This window comes from Periplaneta americana, chromosome 12 (genome assembly GCF_040183065.1).
Source record: "Periplaneta americana isolate PAMFEO1 chromosome 12, P.americana_PAMFEO1_priV1, whole genome shotgun sequence".
In the NCBI taxonomy this organism is placed as follows: domain Eukaryota; kingdom Metazoa; phylum Arthropoda; class Insecta; order Blattodea; family Blattidae; genus Periplaneta; species Periplaneta americana.
The window spans coordinates 13094817-13110784 of record NC_091128.1 but is presented as its reverse complement, the minus strand read 5'-3'; positions in this window follow the sequence as shown (position 1 = coordinate 13110784).

Genomic DNA, 15968 nt, shown 5'->3' with positions numbered 1-15968 from the left:
GCAGAATAATCTCAGTGCAATGGTTCATCATAATCAATTCTATTGTCAGAATCTTTGGCACATTCCTTTTAAAGTTTTCCGAAATATCATTATGGAAGTAACTCATTAATTCCATTTTGAATCTTGCGTACACCACTTTTAATACTTGAATATAATTAATTGATGAACTCATTAACTTCCTCACATCATTATCTTTGTTTTTGCTGACGTGGTTTACCAGTGGAAGGTCAGGTGCTTTAGACTTTACAGAAGCACTTGTCTTTCTTGTGTAAACACTTGAACTTCTATTATTTTAAAATACGCATTAATGATTTTGATGAGGATTTTACCAGCTGCGAAGTTTTTTTGGTATGTAAGTCTCATCTCTGACCCTTTAAATGGTAATTTGGCTTTTACAATATTTTTTGTCATCGATTTTAAATCATAAGTATGCCAGTTTTTGTCCAAAACTTTTATGTCCCCAAACATTGTCACAATTTTATATTACTCTGATGGCAATGTGATGTATTCATGTGTTCTCAGCTCTTTCTCTATCAATCGAAATACGCGGTCTGGAAGCATATAGCTTTCCATGGATAGGAAAGAAATGTTTAATTTTTTTAAAAACTTCAGAGCTTTCCAGATAACCAACAAGCGTAACTGTCATTATGCAATTTTTATTCTGAGACTCACAAGCATCTGAAAATAATATATATATATATATATAATTTGTATAAACAAAAGCCACCCTAAATAAGGGTTCGATAGATCGGCCTACTAATCAATTCATAAACAATAATAAGTAAACAAAACAATTTTGTGACACTTGGAAAGAAAAAGAAAAAATTTTAAATTCTGGAACATTTTTTTTTAAATTACCTATGTAACCCTTCAATGTCGTAGTAACAATGTCTAACTGTAACAGCACATACTGGGAAATCTTCTTCATTTTCACCTATTATGAAATATGAAATGGACCCAGATCTTTCTAGTTTTTTGAAGTCCTTCTTTATTCTATGCCATTGAGATAGATCAACTTTCATATATCTTAGCAAAAAATTGTCCTGTTCAACTTTTGTACTATTTCTGTATAAATTGTCTCGAAAATTAATTAGATCATTTAAGCACAAAGAAGCATGTTTTCCCCACCCACTGTTCTCAATGATTACAGTTCAGTTTGGATGGATATCATTTTTAGGCGCAACTGTATATTTCTTACTCTTAGATTAACATACTCTGCCCCTACTCTTCGTGCCCCTTCAAGTAGCTTGAAGAAATTTGGAATACTCAGGGTTCTTATCCATTTTTATTACTACTCACAGAGTACATGCACTTACAACAACTTACAACAGCGGTCAGATTTATACTGAATTAATGCCGGAAACAAAAAAATATTATATAATATTTGAGCTTCCAAATGTGTCACTGTTGTCAAAATGCAAATGTATTACATTGCTGTAAAATATTGTAGCTTGTGAAACAGGATAAAAGTGTGAAATGTTGAGTTAGAGGATATGTTGAGCTTTGTGAAAATTTAAGAAATGGAGATCTTAAGTTTTGTGAAACCTCTGTACATTGAGGAACTCTTTTCAACGGAAAATGTTGAGTTTTGTGATATTATGAGTACTGCATCATTTTCCCCTCATTTCAATTGACCAGAATCCGTCAAAATCAGCAATTCGAAAAAAATGGCGTTTGTTGAGTTTTTGTTAAAACAGCCCTCAATTATCAGGGGAAATGTTATGATGAAGAATTTGATTAAATTCTTACAGAAAGCTAAGTATGTTACTGACAACTACAATAAAAGTAAATCTCACAAGTAAACTAACTTCTTTGAAATCATTACTTTAAATAGCAATTAAGTTCATGTTAGCCTTTTTTCATCCTTGTCAGCTTCTGTAGATACCGATATCAGCTTTTCCTAGATTTGAAACTTGACAGGCCTGTGAAGATGAGTCATTATAGTAGCTACAGTATCAAAGAATTGCCCTCGTTAATCTTCTGACTTGCAGTTGTCTGGACTCTGGACATGTCACATCATTCGCCATGGATATGAATCATGTATCAGTCAGAGATGACGATTTCTTGGAGCTGTGATTTTGGAACTAAACACAGTCAGAACCAGTGACAAACCTTTTATAGTGACAAAATCACAGATCTTCAAATCACACCCCATCACTATGCTATGGTGCCCGTTAACTATAACAAATTTATACGCAATTAAACTGGATAACAATAATAGCAATTATAATGCTGTGTATCTGTACATGGTAATGGAGAGAATAGAAATATTAACGTAGTGATCCTCTTCATTCTGATGACGACGATGAATCACCAACAGCATTACACTACAGGTACGATGCTGTCAGTCATGTCGTCCAGATCTCAGTAGCGGGTTCCTCAGCCTCTATAACAGGTACAGGAAACAGCCACTCTCAGAGAGTTTAGCTTCTCCCGCTACAGTTGCTGTTGTACGTAGGTACCGGTACTCATGCTGACAGTTCTGTTTACAAAACGAGTTCCCAGTCCCTGCTCTATAACATGCCGCACACAATTCTCACTTTGCCAATATGTAACACAATCAGTGTTTTCCCTTCCCTGTAGGATTTTTTAGGCCTGTAGTTAGTCCTTGGAGAAATACATCTTTACAGTTTTGTCTTGCCATATTTTAGATTTTGTGTGTGCTGCATTTGCCGAAGTTTCATCTAGGTAAATTTTTGTCCTTTACAAATCAGAAATAATTTCTTCACAACGAAACAATATTTCAGTGCTCTGGATTATAATAGATGGCTATTTCTAATCTGATTTTGAAATCTTAAATTGAGGTAAATAATAATCAGAGCTAGGAAGTTCGTACCAAAGCAGTAGATTTCAGTTGAGTACAGTGAGGAGTATAGATATCACCCACACTTCGTCCTGGTGCCGCTGGCTATAGATGATACACAGTATGTTTACAAACAATGCATAGTGGCATTCTGTGGATCTGTGTAGAGTCGTGAATAGTTTGAAGAATATTGTTAATTTATATTAATATTGTAGGTTCTGAACAAAGTGAGCTATTCTGTTATTATTGATTATTTACGTAATGTGAATATAATGCATGATTCCAATAAAGTAAACTCATCTGTTATTAAATAATTATGCAAACAGGAGTGTGTAACACGTTTTTTTCCCCCGATTATTCTTTGTTAAATGTTGACGTCTCGTGCTGCTATGCATTCAGTTGCGTTACAGTCCAAGTTCAAAATTGGAATTACGATACGAATTACCTAGCTACCATTACAATAGAAACAAAAAATTTTCTTGAAAACAATTATGGGTTTAATATTATGTGCCACATACGAGATACACTATTAGATTCACAAAGTAGTTGTTAACCTTATGCTTACGATATACTGTATCATATTTCAGATTTGCTCCAGTAATGTCTTGTGATGTAGAACGAATATTTTCAGAGTACAAATATTTTTTTTTTTCTGAACCTAATAGGAGTATTTCTTTTGATAAATTGAAAATGTTTATTGTTATTTGTTATAAAGAGGCTAGAATCATAATTGTATACTTTGTGTGTTATTTTTATATGCATAGGTAAATTAATTTAGATCGGGATTTACGAACTTTATTATTACAAATTATTGTTTTTTTTTATATTATTTTCTTGTTCTAAGGCTGTGGACGATTGGAGCACATGTTTGGTTACCACCCAGCTGCTTGTTAGTCATTCTGCTTCACTGACACCAAGAGACGCTCTATTACTTTTCACTGAGTAGAGATATAGTCCAAGCTTACACAACTTAAAGTTTTGGTACCAACTTCCTAGATCAATAGTTTGTAAAAATCGTTATTTTAGAAATAGGCAAATCAGGGTCGGTATTTACTGATTTCTCAATAATTGGAATTGAATTGTCGAAATAAAAATCTTTCGTTTGATAGCAGTTTTTTTTTTTTTTTATAAATTTGTCTATATGAGTCAAAATAATTGTATTCGGTCTTGGTTTCATTTTACTTGGTGATTTAAGCTCTCCTTTAATTTTATGCTCCTTAAGTATATCATTGACGAACGTTTTATAAACATTAAAAATCTTTTCTTTTTCATTCTTTCGGAATCATTCTCTCTTATCATGCTTAACAGGTGACATCTGGTACTTCCAACTTTAGAATGCTCTTCCAGTATAAAATGAACTATGCAAAAAAGTCTACGTGTCGCTAATGGAGGCGTTAAATTGGGCACAAGTTTAAGATTTTACCCTTCCAAATGCCCCCAGCGTTGCTCAGTCGGTTTGGCGCTTGCCTCCTGATTCGGAATTGCAATCGTTTGCAAGGAATAAGAACCATCGGATCCCGGCCACTTAGTTACTCATAACGAGTGCACCTCTGCACATGTGTGTGGACATGGTCCCACTGTCATACGTCTATGACGCAGTGCATGAGGGTAGGCCACTAGAGAGAACCCAAGAGGTGGAACATATAAACTGAGAGGATTCGATCCAGCATCAGGATGGGAATAAGGTGTGGCTTAATGATAGAGTCTAAGCACGTAGAGCTGAAAACCTGGGTTCAAATCCCAGTGCCGGAGAGAATTTTTCTCCATTCCACTCATCTTTCATCATATCATGACGGAGAATATCTGCACGGAAATATCATATGTACTTCGATACATCATAATAATATATTATTATTGTTAAATATTAAATATTACAATATTGCAGCCTGCATACATGGTCATTTAGGTACTACAGTCTACATGTTAATTCATCCATGTCTAAGATTTAAACGACAAACAATACATTAATATTATTAATATTTATTATTTATCTTGTCAAAATAGCTTCCAAATTTCCCTGCTCTCACTATCTTTGTTCTCTGATACATGTCGCCATTGTTGATCTTCAGCTAAGCTGTGGTGCACTAACCAGGACTTTATGTAAGGTAGAGCATTCCATGTAGAAAGTGGTGGTTCACTATGTTTGATGAACACTGCAGAAGAAACATTTTTTATTAAAAGTTTTGTACTTAACTTCGTAATTATAACGTTCATAGCACTAAATCCTCTTTCACATTCAGCCTTGCTGCATCGAATAGTGGTTACTGCATTCGACAAAGGGACTAATGAAACAGGAATCTTCTTTCCTCCTACGTCGAAATATTCTCGAAATTCATTTAAAATGGATCACACATCGTCAAAGCAGAATCTTGTGCACATTCTTCTTATATTTTCGTCGCCTTATTGTATATTTCCTTTTTTCATCTTCAGGCCATGTATCTGGATTTAAAATGTCAATATCTGTCAACATCTGCTTATAACTTTCAGTCTCATGATTGCCACCTTTACTTTTTTGACGTGAAGCAACAGTGGTAAAGCAACGCCTTTGAATATTATTAATAATACTCTAAAGGAACTGAAGTCTATCAATACTACTATTCTCCTATTATTCGTCAATGAAATTTCTAGATAATGCATGCTCCTTTGATACTTTCTCGACTTGTTTATTTTTCTCCTAGCTTTTGCTTCAGTGACTCTATGTACCGAATTGTTTCTTTAATTATTAATTTGTCCACACGACTTATTGTGCAAGTTGGCTCTTGAAGTTGTAGGGACAAGTTTTTCAGTTCTTTCGAAATATCATGCATTAATGCTATATTTAATATACATTAAATATGTACCAAACCTATATGCACATAGAATTATTCCAATTCAGAAACAACTAAGTAAACTAAAAAAACTCCAAACGGAAATAACATTTCGATGGATACCTAGTCATTGTGGTATACTGGTATACCTGGAAACGAGGAAGTTCGATAATATTGCAAAACAGGCAACATATTTGCAACCAAGACCTCTTCAAGTGACATCCCTATCCAATGCTTTTGCTTCAGTAAAGTCTCATTTTACAAATCTATGGATCACCAATTGGCTCTCTTCTGACAAAGGAAAAATTTTACAGTCTGTACAAAAGAAACCAAATGACCTGCAAATGTACAAAAACTTGCCCAGACATGTTCAAACTTTTTTAACAAGAGCCAGAACAGGTCACATTGTCACTCAATTTTACCTACACCGAATTCACATTTCTGATAATCCTACTTGTCTGTGGTGTAATAATCATCATGAAGATCTGGAACACATTCTTCTATACTGTCCATCCATAAACCACAAAAGAAGTAAATTAAAATCATCAGTACCAGTTGCAGAAGACACAGCCCTGCAGTATATATTGACTACACCCCAACTCTGGCTACTAGCAACAGGCATCTATAATGAACACCGATCAAAATACCTCTCATTTCTCGTGAAAAACAACTGAATAGACTACAGTGGACTATAGTGGACTTTATGTTGTCAGCAAACAGCTGGATACATTAAGAAGATTGATATTGGTGCATTAATGCTAGGTCCTTCAGGAACTCAATAGATTCCATGCGTTCGTATAGTCCTGTAAATTTTATTCTTTCATTAGTTGTTCATATAGGATTAAAAGCTAATTCTCTGAAATAGGTAATTAATGCTAAATATGCATTCCACAATGCAGACACAGATCTAAAACAGCTAGCAACCCAACGACAATCAAGGACTCTTCCAGTTTTAGTTAATTCAACACTCAGCCCTGAGGCTACCCTTTGCAACTCTGCTATATTTGTTGGCAATTGACTAAACAAGGCATAAATTATGTCAATGTAACTTTAAAAGTGATTAATGGCTTTCATATCTGATATAAAGTCATGAACAGCTACCTCCAAACGGTGATTAAGACAGTGCCAAATAATAATATTAGGTTGTTACAATTTATACTGAAGCAATTTCCCAATACCAGAGGATCTACCAACAAGGACACTTGCACCATCACATACAAAGCAAATCATATTTCTTTGAAGGTAACTTTCAGTGAAACCATATGAGAAAAGGCATTTAAGAAGTTCACTTGTAATTGTTTCAGCATTTTGATTTGGAAGACTAATTAATTCAAGAAATATAACTTCGTCTGTACCATGTATGAAAGTTTTAATATACACTATTAAAGCAGATTGCTTGCCCATGTTGTTGATTCTTCTATTAATACTGAAATTTTATGAGCAGCACATGTAAGTTCTGATATCAGTCTCTTTTTAAAATGTGATGCAATGTATTTGATTTTTTCAGTCGCACTGTAACAGGAATGAAGAGTTACTCCAACATCAAGTCCATTTTTCTTTTGGAATTGAATTAAATGTTCATGGTCGGAGAATGGTCGATCTTTTTAATTAAGTAATAAGCAGTGTTAATTTTTTGTCACACTAATATGATGCTCTTTTTGCTGCAATGTTAAGCTTTCTAACTGTGATTGCCTAGACTCAGTTAAAATTGACTCGCATTTGCTGTGTGCTGTAGATGCCTGATGGCCAAAAATTTTTGTTCTTAAAGATTTCAATTGCTATTTTTTTTTCTGTGCCATTGAATGTAATTGTGCAATTCACCCATTCATTACTAAGAGATAATCCTCGAGTTTTGTGAAGTCCTAGGTGTCCTACTGATGTACAAACACTACAACTTAAATAACCATTCTTTGCTATGAGCCACTTATGGTTGTTCATGCGTTCAAGCCACTGTTGATTTGACCATATAGTCGGATAATCTACACTGTTTGTAGAATCAATATTAATTGCTTTACATGGATCTGCATGTTCTTGTTGTTCTGCGGGAACTACAGATATACTCACAACATTGCATATATCATCTATCATTTCCAGTTTGTTTTAACATGACAAAGAAGGCACACACTCACACATTTTTCTTATTTGGTGGAAGAAATGTTGCACTACCTTCCGAAGTCATACTAGGATTTTGACACTTTTTAAATTTTGAGAAATAATTAGTTAATTTGTTTTCACTAATTCTCTTCATTTCGTATTGTTAATTAAATGCGATAAGTTACTTCACTTGACCTTTCCTATAAAAATGTTTTCACTGACACTGACACAATTTCACAGAGCACACGTGACACGTCTAACATCTTACTAATACTGTAACCGTTAGAAATACGAAATAATTCCTGTTCTGATCCTTCAAAACACTGGCCATCACTGCCTCGCCTATTGACATTGATGGCTTAATGGTACCACACCCACTCTTACTCGCTTTTCTTGGAAGTGCATGAACAATAGTGTTGTAAATTCCTTCAAGCTGCAAATGAGAAATCCTCACATAGACGCAGGTCATTGCCTTTTCCAGACGATAATTACAAGTGACAAGCTGCTATTTCTGGCTTTAAACTGGCCGTTATAATTCTCACAAATATACAGTTCTTTTTAACTTTCTGGTTTAAAAAAGTACCAAGGCGACGCTCTGGTACTCCCTGGCCCAACTGTATACAGAGTGGATCATAAGTAATGTCATTAATTTCTGGGGGTTAGATTTTCAGATATTTCAAACAAAAAACTGAAATACAATAATTTTGCTCGTCTTTGCTTCTTTTTCGAGAAAAAAATATTGTTTTATATGAAACACTTCATAGTGTGTTTTGGAAAAGCCATTGATCTAATTCCCAATATGCTCAGTCACTTTAAGAGAGCAGTGTATTACGATAATAAATTATTGAAATAATTTTAGTTTTTTGCTTTAAATCTGCAGAAATTTGATGCAAACAAATGTAAAATTTTAAAATTCTCTTTCATATCGAAAAGTTACATATTTTCTTCAGATCAAATTTCTGAGCATTTAAAGTACAAAATTTAAATTCTTTCAATCATTTATTACTATAATCTTAAATTGACTGAGCATATTGGGAGTTAAATTAATGGCTTTCCCAAAACACGCCCTGAATTGTTTCATATAAGACAATTTTTATCTCGAAAAGAAAGCAAAAATAAAGAAAACTGTATTCAAATATTTCGTTTGAAATATTTCAAAGAATAGCTCCCTGAAGTGAATGACATTATTATGGTTCATTCTGTATATGATTATATTTCAGACCTGTATAATTGAAGACCGAATATTCTAAATGTGCTAAGTGTCAATTTTTCAAATTTCATTTTATTCAATTTAAGGGAAGAACATCCATATGAGAATATCATACTAATTTGTCTTTGTCGTAGCTCAACTATAAGTGACTCATTTGTGTGCCAAAGATGGTGTTGTAGGTATTTCAACATACATTTCGCAGTGTGTTTATCATCAATAACTCAGAAAGTTGTTTTTGGCATATAGCACATTTAGAATACTAGATCCTCAATTATATTTTAAGCTTGTTTACTTCCAACACAACGCCAATTCTTGTCTAAATGTTTGTGTTGTTGTCCATGTCACTTTTAAACTCACTCATTCCATAGACCAGTAGATAAAAAAGTAGCCCAATCCTGACATAAAAATGGACTTAACGTGATTTGAAATCACACTCTTCAATTGTTAGCTTGGAATCCACTAAAGTTTTCGTTTCTTCATTGATAACTCTTCTCTCTTTCTTCTCAGTTGTCCGTGAATCATGTAATATTTTTGTAAAGACTCAATGAGTAGGTTATCTTTTTTCTCGCACATTGTTTTTCACATGAAGATGAAGAAACATGAAGGTTATGGTCGTACAATCATATAATTCTGAATGTACAGACGGGGTGCGAATTAACCGGGTTGGGGGGATTACCCCTCTCATAAATTCATATTAACATCCCTGCCAGGGATAACTTCTATCCCCCCTCACAAAATATACCGGTAATTGTTTTAATACTAATATACTTTATAAAGTATAAAGTAAGCGAAGAAAATAATATTGATGCATTATCATCACCGGCAAGCTGACAACAATCAATAACTTAGGAATTAAACATCTTATCTTAAGCCTGTTCATGGATATAATTATTATTATTATCAAGATGCAAGACAAGCAACTCAGTGCAATCAAGCGTTGAGCCATATCAAATGAGGATAATAATAATTTTATGTATGGTATTCTCTATCTAGGAATCTATCCTCCCCCATCAGAAATCTTAATTCGCACCCTGTGTACAGATACTGAATTAAAATTTGGAGCGAGTCTTGATGGGAGTCCATCTGTATGTAGGCAGCAATTTCGCACAACTGTCTACAAGTAGCATATATATACAGGGACTCTTGTTTATCTTGTTTACTGCACATGCACAATTTGTTGCAAGCGAAACTTAACAATAAGGGAGCTTCAGATTTTATTTCTGTAACTGTACTTACTGGTATATGTCAATAAATACTCCAGTACCAGTACCGATAATGGAAGAAGTACAATGTAAACTTCTTTCGAATAATCCACCATTAATATGTCCATTTCGAACGAGCGTGTACTTGAGTATTATTTGCATGCACATAATCAAATAACTGTTTTGCATGTTCGCTCCATGAAAGTCATGTTTTGAGCAACTGCACAAACTGTGAGTGAGTGGTTAGTGTTATTTTTCGAGTGTCCCTGTCCTCGACAAACTATACTGATACTCATTAAAGTTCCAAGTCGTTCTGGAAGTCGAATTGAAGAGAAAAATTTAAACCTAGGTTCTTTGTATGTATAAAGTTACTGGCACATTGCTTATAAAATAATTGACACTAGAAAAGTGTTCGAATTCTCTATTTAAAAAAAAAATCAGTGTTTACCAGCCATATATGAACTATTTATTGTATTCTAAATAATGCTGTTTCAATTGATAACCCATTAGTTCAGATCTCTCTTAATCATAACTTTTAATCTTTATAGCTATAAACTTTCCGAACTTTCTTCTCTAAGATCTTTCGATTAATATATCGATGGCTGAGAACCAACCAGACTGTTCTAAGTCCAACTTTTTATAAGAAAGAAATCTATGTTTTATTGTGTTCCAGTTCTTGTCTGTAGGGTAGATGCACCAACTGTGGCCACTTTTAGGATTATTTTTAAGTTTATTTTCTGAAATCAATAAATGGGATATAGTGTCCCATTTATTGATTTCAGAAAGTAAACTTAAAAATAATCCTAAATAATCTCCAACTTTCTTGAGGTATGTGTTAACTAATATGTTTACTATGAACTGTTTTATTAGCATAGCTCAAAAACAAATACATACACTTATACAAAAACTTTTATACATGTTTACAATTTTCACCATTTGTGGCCACATAAACCCCATTTTTGGCGACCCACTTGTACCATAAGTGGTCATTTTTGTTTTTGCCATAAAATTGTTACAATCTTCCATTTCTATAAATTTAACAAGATGCGGGATAAATTACTGTAATTTGAGTTTACAAATCAGCATATGTTTTGGAGCAGACAAATCTTAAATACAAATAGCATACTAAATTAAGCTTATTAAATAAACAGAAAAATCACTCCACATTCAAACCCTCAAAGCCTTCAGAGAAAATGAAGCATATTACACGCTCATCTTTTCCATGGAATTTGGGAAGAGATAAGACTCTTTCTATTTGTTCATTGTCAACTACTGATATGTCATCATTTACAGGCCATTTAAATTTATTTGCTCCAACTCGTCTAGCAAATTTCACAAGTCATCCATCAATATGCTTTTCTTGTATTAACCCTACAAATCTTCGGACACTTTTCTTGTGCCTAAATGCAACGAATACGCAATCATTTACTTCAGCCTCTTTGGCATCAACATTTTCATCACTGGATTCATCGCAAAGTTCAGATTCAGATGAAATAGCAATGTCACTTTCGGATGTGGTTATTTCATCTTCCACCTTCCTTTGATTTTTAGTTTTTGATCTTTTGGACACTTTCTGTTTATTTTCACCCATCTTATTGGTTTCATTCTCTTTCTGCTCGTTTTCAATTTGCTTGGCTTTAAAAATATCAACCCATTTGTCAGATGTAAGTGCTGATGGTACATATTCCCTTTTGCGTTTACTGGTGCTTGGAGTTGATTGGGACCCAGGCCACTCACTATGTCACGGACAGAGTTTGGAGATGTCACTTGTATTGCAGAAGAAGGAGATGTGTCTTTCATCTCTTGTGGCTGAGGACTTGGCATGACTGTAAAAGGAATTTCAGAGGTTTGAACTTCTCCAGGTGTGTCATTTTCAGTTTGAGTAGTCTCATCTTGTACATTCATCTCACATTCCTGAAGAGAGTTTTCATATGAAGATTTGCCTTGATCAAGTGATTCGGCATCATGCACACACAATCTCCATAAGTCAAAAAGTTTGGTAACAGCTAGATGTCCTTCCCAGTCTCTATGTCGAATTGCTGTTTCTTTAAATTGCTGCAACAATTCTGCTTCAATTTTACTCTCTAGATATTTCTAGTGACTTAGAGCATTTGTTTGAGAGGCTTGGTTACTGTTACATGGCTTTTTTACTTGTGCTGGGGATGGAACAATTCGCTTATAGTTCACATACTCAGATCCAAATGGATAAAGACCACAAGTTTTGAAACCAGACTAAACATTTTTTTGGAATTCCGGCTTGTCAAGAAGAGTTTTCAGAGCAGCTGGTAGAGTAAACTTTGTTATTTCCATTCCCTCATGTTCATTGCGCCATTTTCGTACCAAGTCTTTCCATGATGCTTAAGTGGAAAGAAAACAGCGACATCAAGTGGCTGCAACATGTGTGTTGTATTTGGTACTAATGCAATTAAAATGATTTGTTTATCTCTGCAAAAGTCACTAAGGTACTGTGTGAGATGTGATTATGTCCATCTAAGAATAGTACAATTGGTAATGTAATATTCTGGCTTATGAGAAAGGGAAAGAACACATTGGTGATGTATTCATAAAATGATTCACCTGTCATCCAACCCTTTGGCGTTTTCCCAATGGACCAGTTTGGTGGCGTATTCTTCACAACTGTCATATTCATTCTTTCATATTTATACAAAGCCAGAGGAGGTGCCAATACTCCAAATGCATTCACTGTGATAAGTGTTGTAATGTTCTCCTTATCACTAGTCTTTGACGTGTCATAGACATGTTTACCTTTGGGTACAAGAACTAAGCCTCCTGAGGGTGAAAGGTAGTACGAAGTTTCATCACAATTCCACACTCTCTGGGGATCATTTAATACTTCCCGTTCTTCAGGAGTAAGCAGATCAGTAATTTCCCTAAACCAATTCCGGATTTTTTCCTCTGTGATTAATGCCCGAGCCTTGTTGATATGGTCTGCTTGTTTTATACTTAGATCAGGATGTCTTCTCATAAATGCATCAAACCACTTACGTCCATGTCTGCAATTGATGAATGGTGTGTTTAGTTTACCATTTCGTACAATTTTTTCAACAAAATCCAGCAAGCTTTCTTTGTTTATTGGAAATCCAGACTTTGCACAACGTTTCAACCATTTTACCAGCAACTCTTCAGAAACATCTCCGAGAACTGCAGACTATCAAACTTTTCCAGATGATACAGGTGCACATTCTGATAGTTTGTTCCTTAATGTAGATCTGGGAACATTAAAGGTTGTGGCAGCTGTTGCAACTTTCATTCCATCTCTCACTGCATGCAGAGCACCTGATACTTTTGATAGCGAATATTGAAATAATTTTCTTTTGTATTTACGATTTTTCTTAGGACTCATGTCAAGTAAAAGTACTGTAAAAGAAAAATAAATTAAAGAAATTATATCTTGTCTCCATAGTGCACATAGTTTGTTTTAAAAACACAAAATATTAGGATTTTCCAACTGCAATAATAAATTACAAAAGTGGTCAGAAATGGTGCTTAAGTAATCCCTATTTGTGGTCATTATTGCGGTTATGTTTTCATAAAATACTGAATATTAGTAGATACCGTTATGCTTTGAGATGGATCACAACAACAATATCATGTAACTTTATAGAAACTAGTACAGATTTTATATTGTAATTCTTACCTGCAACTCTAAAGAAAATACATAAGCAAGAAGCACAACTTCAATATATTTATGAATTAGCATTTTGTAGAACAAAAACTGGAGCTGAATGGTAACCAATCACAATCAAGGTTGCACAGCAACACAATGGAACATATTATTATCGCCGCGCTCTCATGGTTAACATTCGGCAGGTCTTTGAGCAGCCTCGTGCATAACATTCGGCAGATCTCTGAAATTTAATTGCATTATTGTTTTCAATTTCTTATGTCGCCACTCCAATCACTCGCCTCAATTTCAATATTGCAACCAATAAGCTGTTTCCATTATTAAATGACACCTACTTGTTTAATCCACGTGGACTAAAACTGAGGTTGCAATGTCTTGTGCTAAGGATGAACATTAAGGTATGTGATTAAAAATTATTATTAAAGACTTATTATTAAGAGTTAAGTATGTCAACGTACTCGTATATGAAATAATAATAATAGCCATTTAACAATATAACAAACCAGTGGTTATTCTTATCGAGGAAGTAGACGTGACAATGTGACGCTTAGAGTGAAACCTACAGAGCAACAATCGGTCGGCAAAATTATGTTTTAAAAGCACACTGCACGTTATTGTATGATGCCGACATGTTAACCATGAGAGCACGGCGATAATAGCAAGATTCCCATTGGCAGAACTAAATTAGGCACTTAATATAACATTTTAAATTTGAAAATGGCCACTAATGGTGCACTGGCCACAAATGCTATGTCTACCCTATACACGAATCGACCAAAATTGTAAATATTCCTCTCCATAAGGTTGATATGAAGCTATTCCAAATTGTTTCATGAAGCTTTGAATGTCAGGAGCTTAAAATAGCCCTCCTGAAAAAATAAAAATAGTAAAATGGACTTGAAACAGTCTGGTTCTGGGCCATCGATATATGTTTCTTCCATTTCTCTTATTTAGGCCTATGCATACAGCCTCCTTCGGAAAATTTTAACATGTTTTATATGCAGTAGAGTTTTATTAGCCTATACCTAACCTCTGTACTGTGTATTGCCATTACTGTTTTTCTGTGCTTGATCCGTAAGGGGACACTATGGTGAAATAATGCTGAAAAATGAAGGAACTACCCTTTTTTTGTTCTAATTATATTCGAGATTGTTTTAAATGATCTAGCCATATACTAAAATATGGCCTAACATACGGTGTGTGGATGGGTTGAGAGATGTTTTTTTTAATCCTGTCTTCTCGGCTTTAAAATTTTAAGCAGTTTATTGAATAAAACATTCTTCTTGCACAACAGTTATTGTCAGATTGGTCTGAAACATCTCACAGAGGTCAATTAAATGTTGATCAGTCAAATTTAATTAGCATTTGTATGAAATATTAATATTAATTTCATTTGGGGCATATTCATATTGCATTTACATTAAAATATGTTGTAATGGTAAATTCATGAAATTAGAAAATTTGTAACACTCTGTTTAGACAGATCAAAAAGCTAATTAATTTTTATTCCCATAACTATTTTCAAGCTTTTGAGCAAATATAAACCACAAACATTGAAAACGTTGATGTAAGGAACTTTTTAGTGATATCAATATAAAATATACAGTGAAACTTCCCTTAATGGACACTTCCCAATAGTGGACTCCTCTCAATAGCGGACTTTTAAAATTCCCCTGCAAAATAACATTGGCCCTTATGATAAAATTCTCCCAAATAACGGATAATGTCAATAACGGATGCGGACACAGAAATGTATCTCCCAACAACAATTAAAACTTCCAAATAACGGACAGCGTGAAAAAAAAAAAAAAAAAAAAGACGGTTGTAAATCAAACTGAATTCTAACGGAATTCTTTGCAACAATAATTATCGTGGATTTGAACGTTCTTGTACTTTATTGAAGGTAAGCAGCACAGTTGTTAGTTGTGATACTGTACCTGAGCAGTCCGTACTTTCTTAGTTTGTCAAGTTGAGTGTTCGGAAGTACAGTCACATTAAAAATTCCACAAAAACGTAAACGTTTGTCACTAAAAGAGAAAGTGGATATTGTAAAGCATAGTGAGAAGGAGAAATTAAGTGTCCGTGAGCTGGCCACAAAGTTTAATGTGTGAAAAACTCAGGTTAGTGAAATTTTGAAAAACAAGGATGTTATTTTAAAATCATACACTGAGAATGCAAATGAGAACATAAAAAGAGTTTTTCCTAA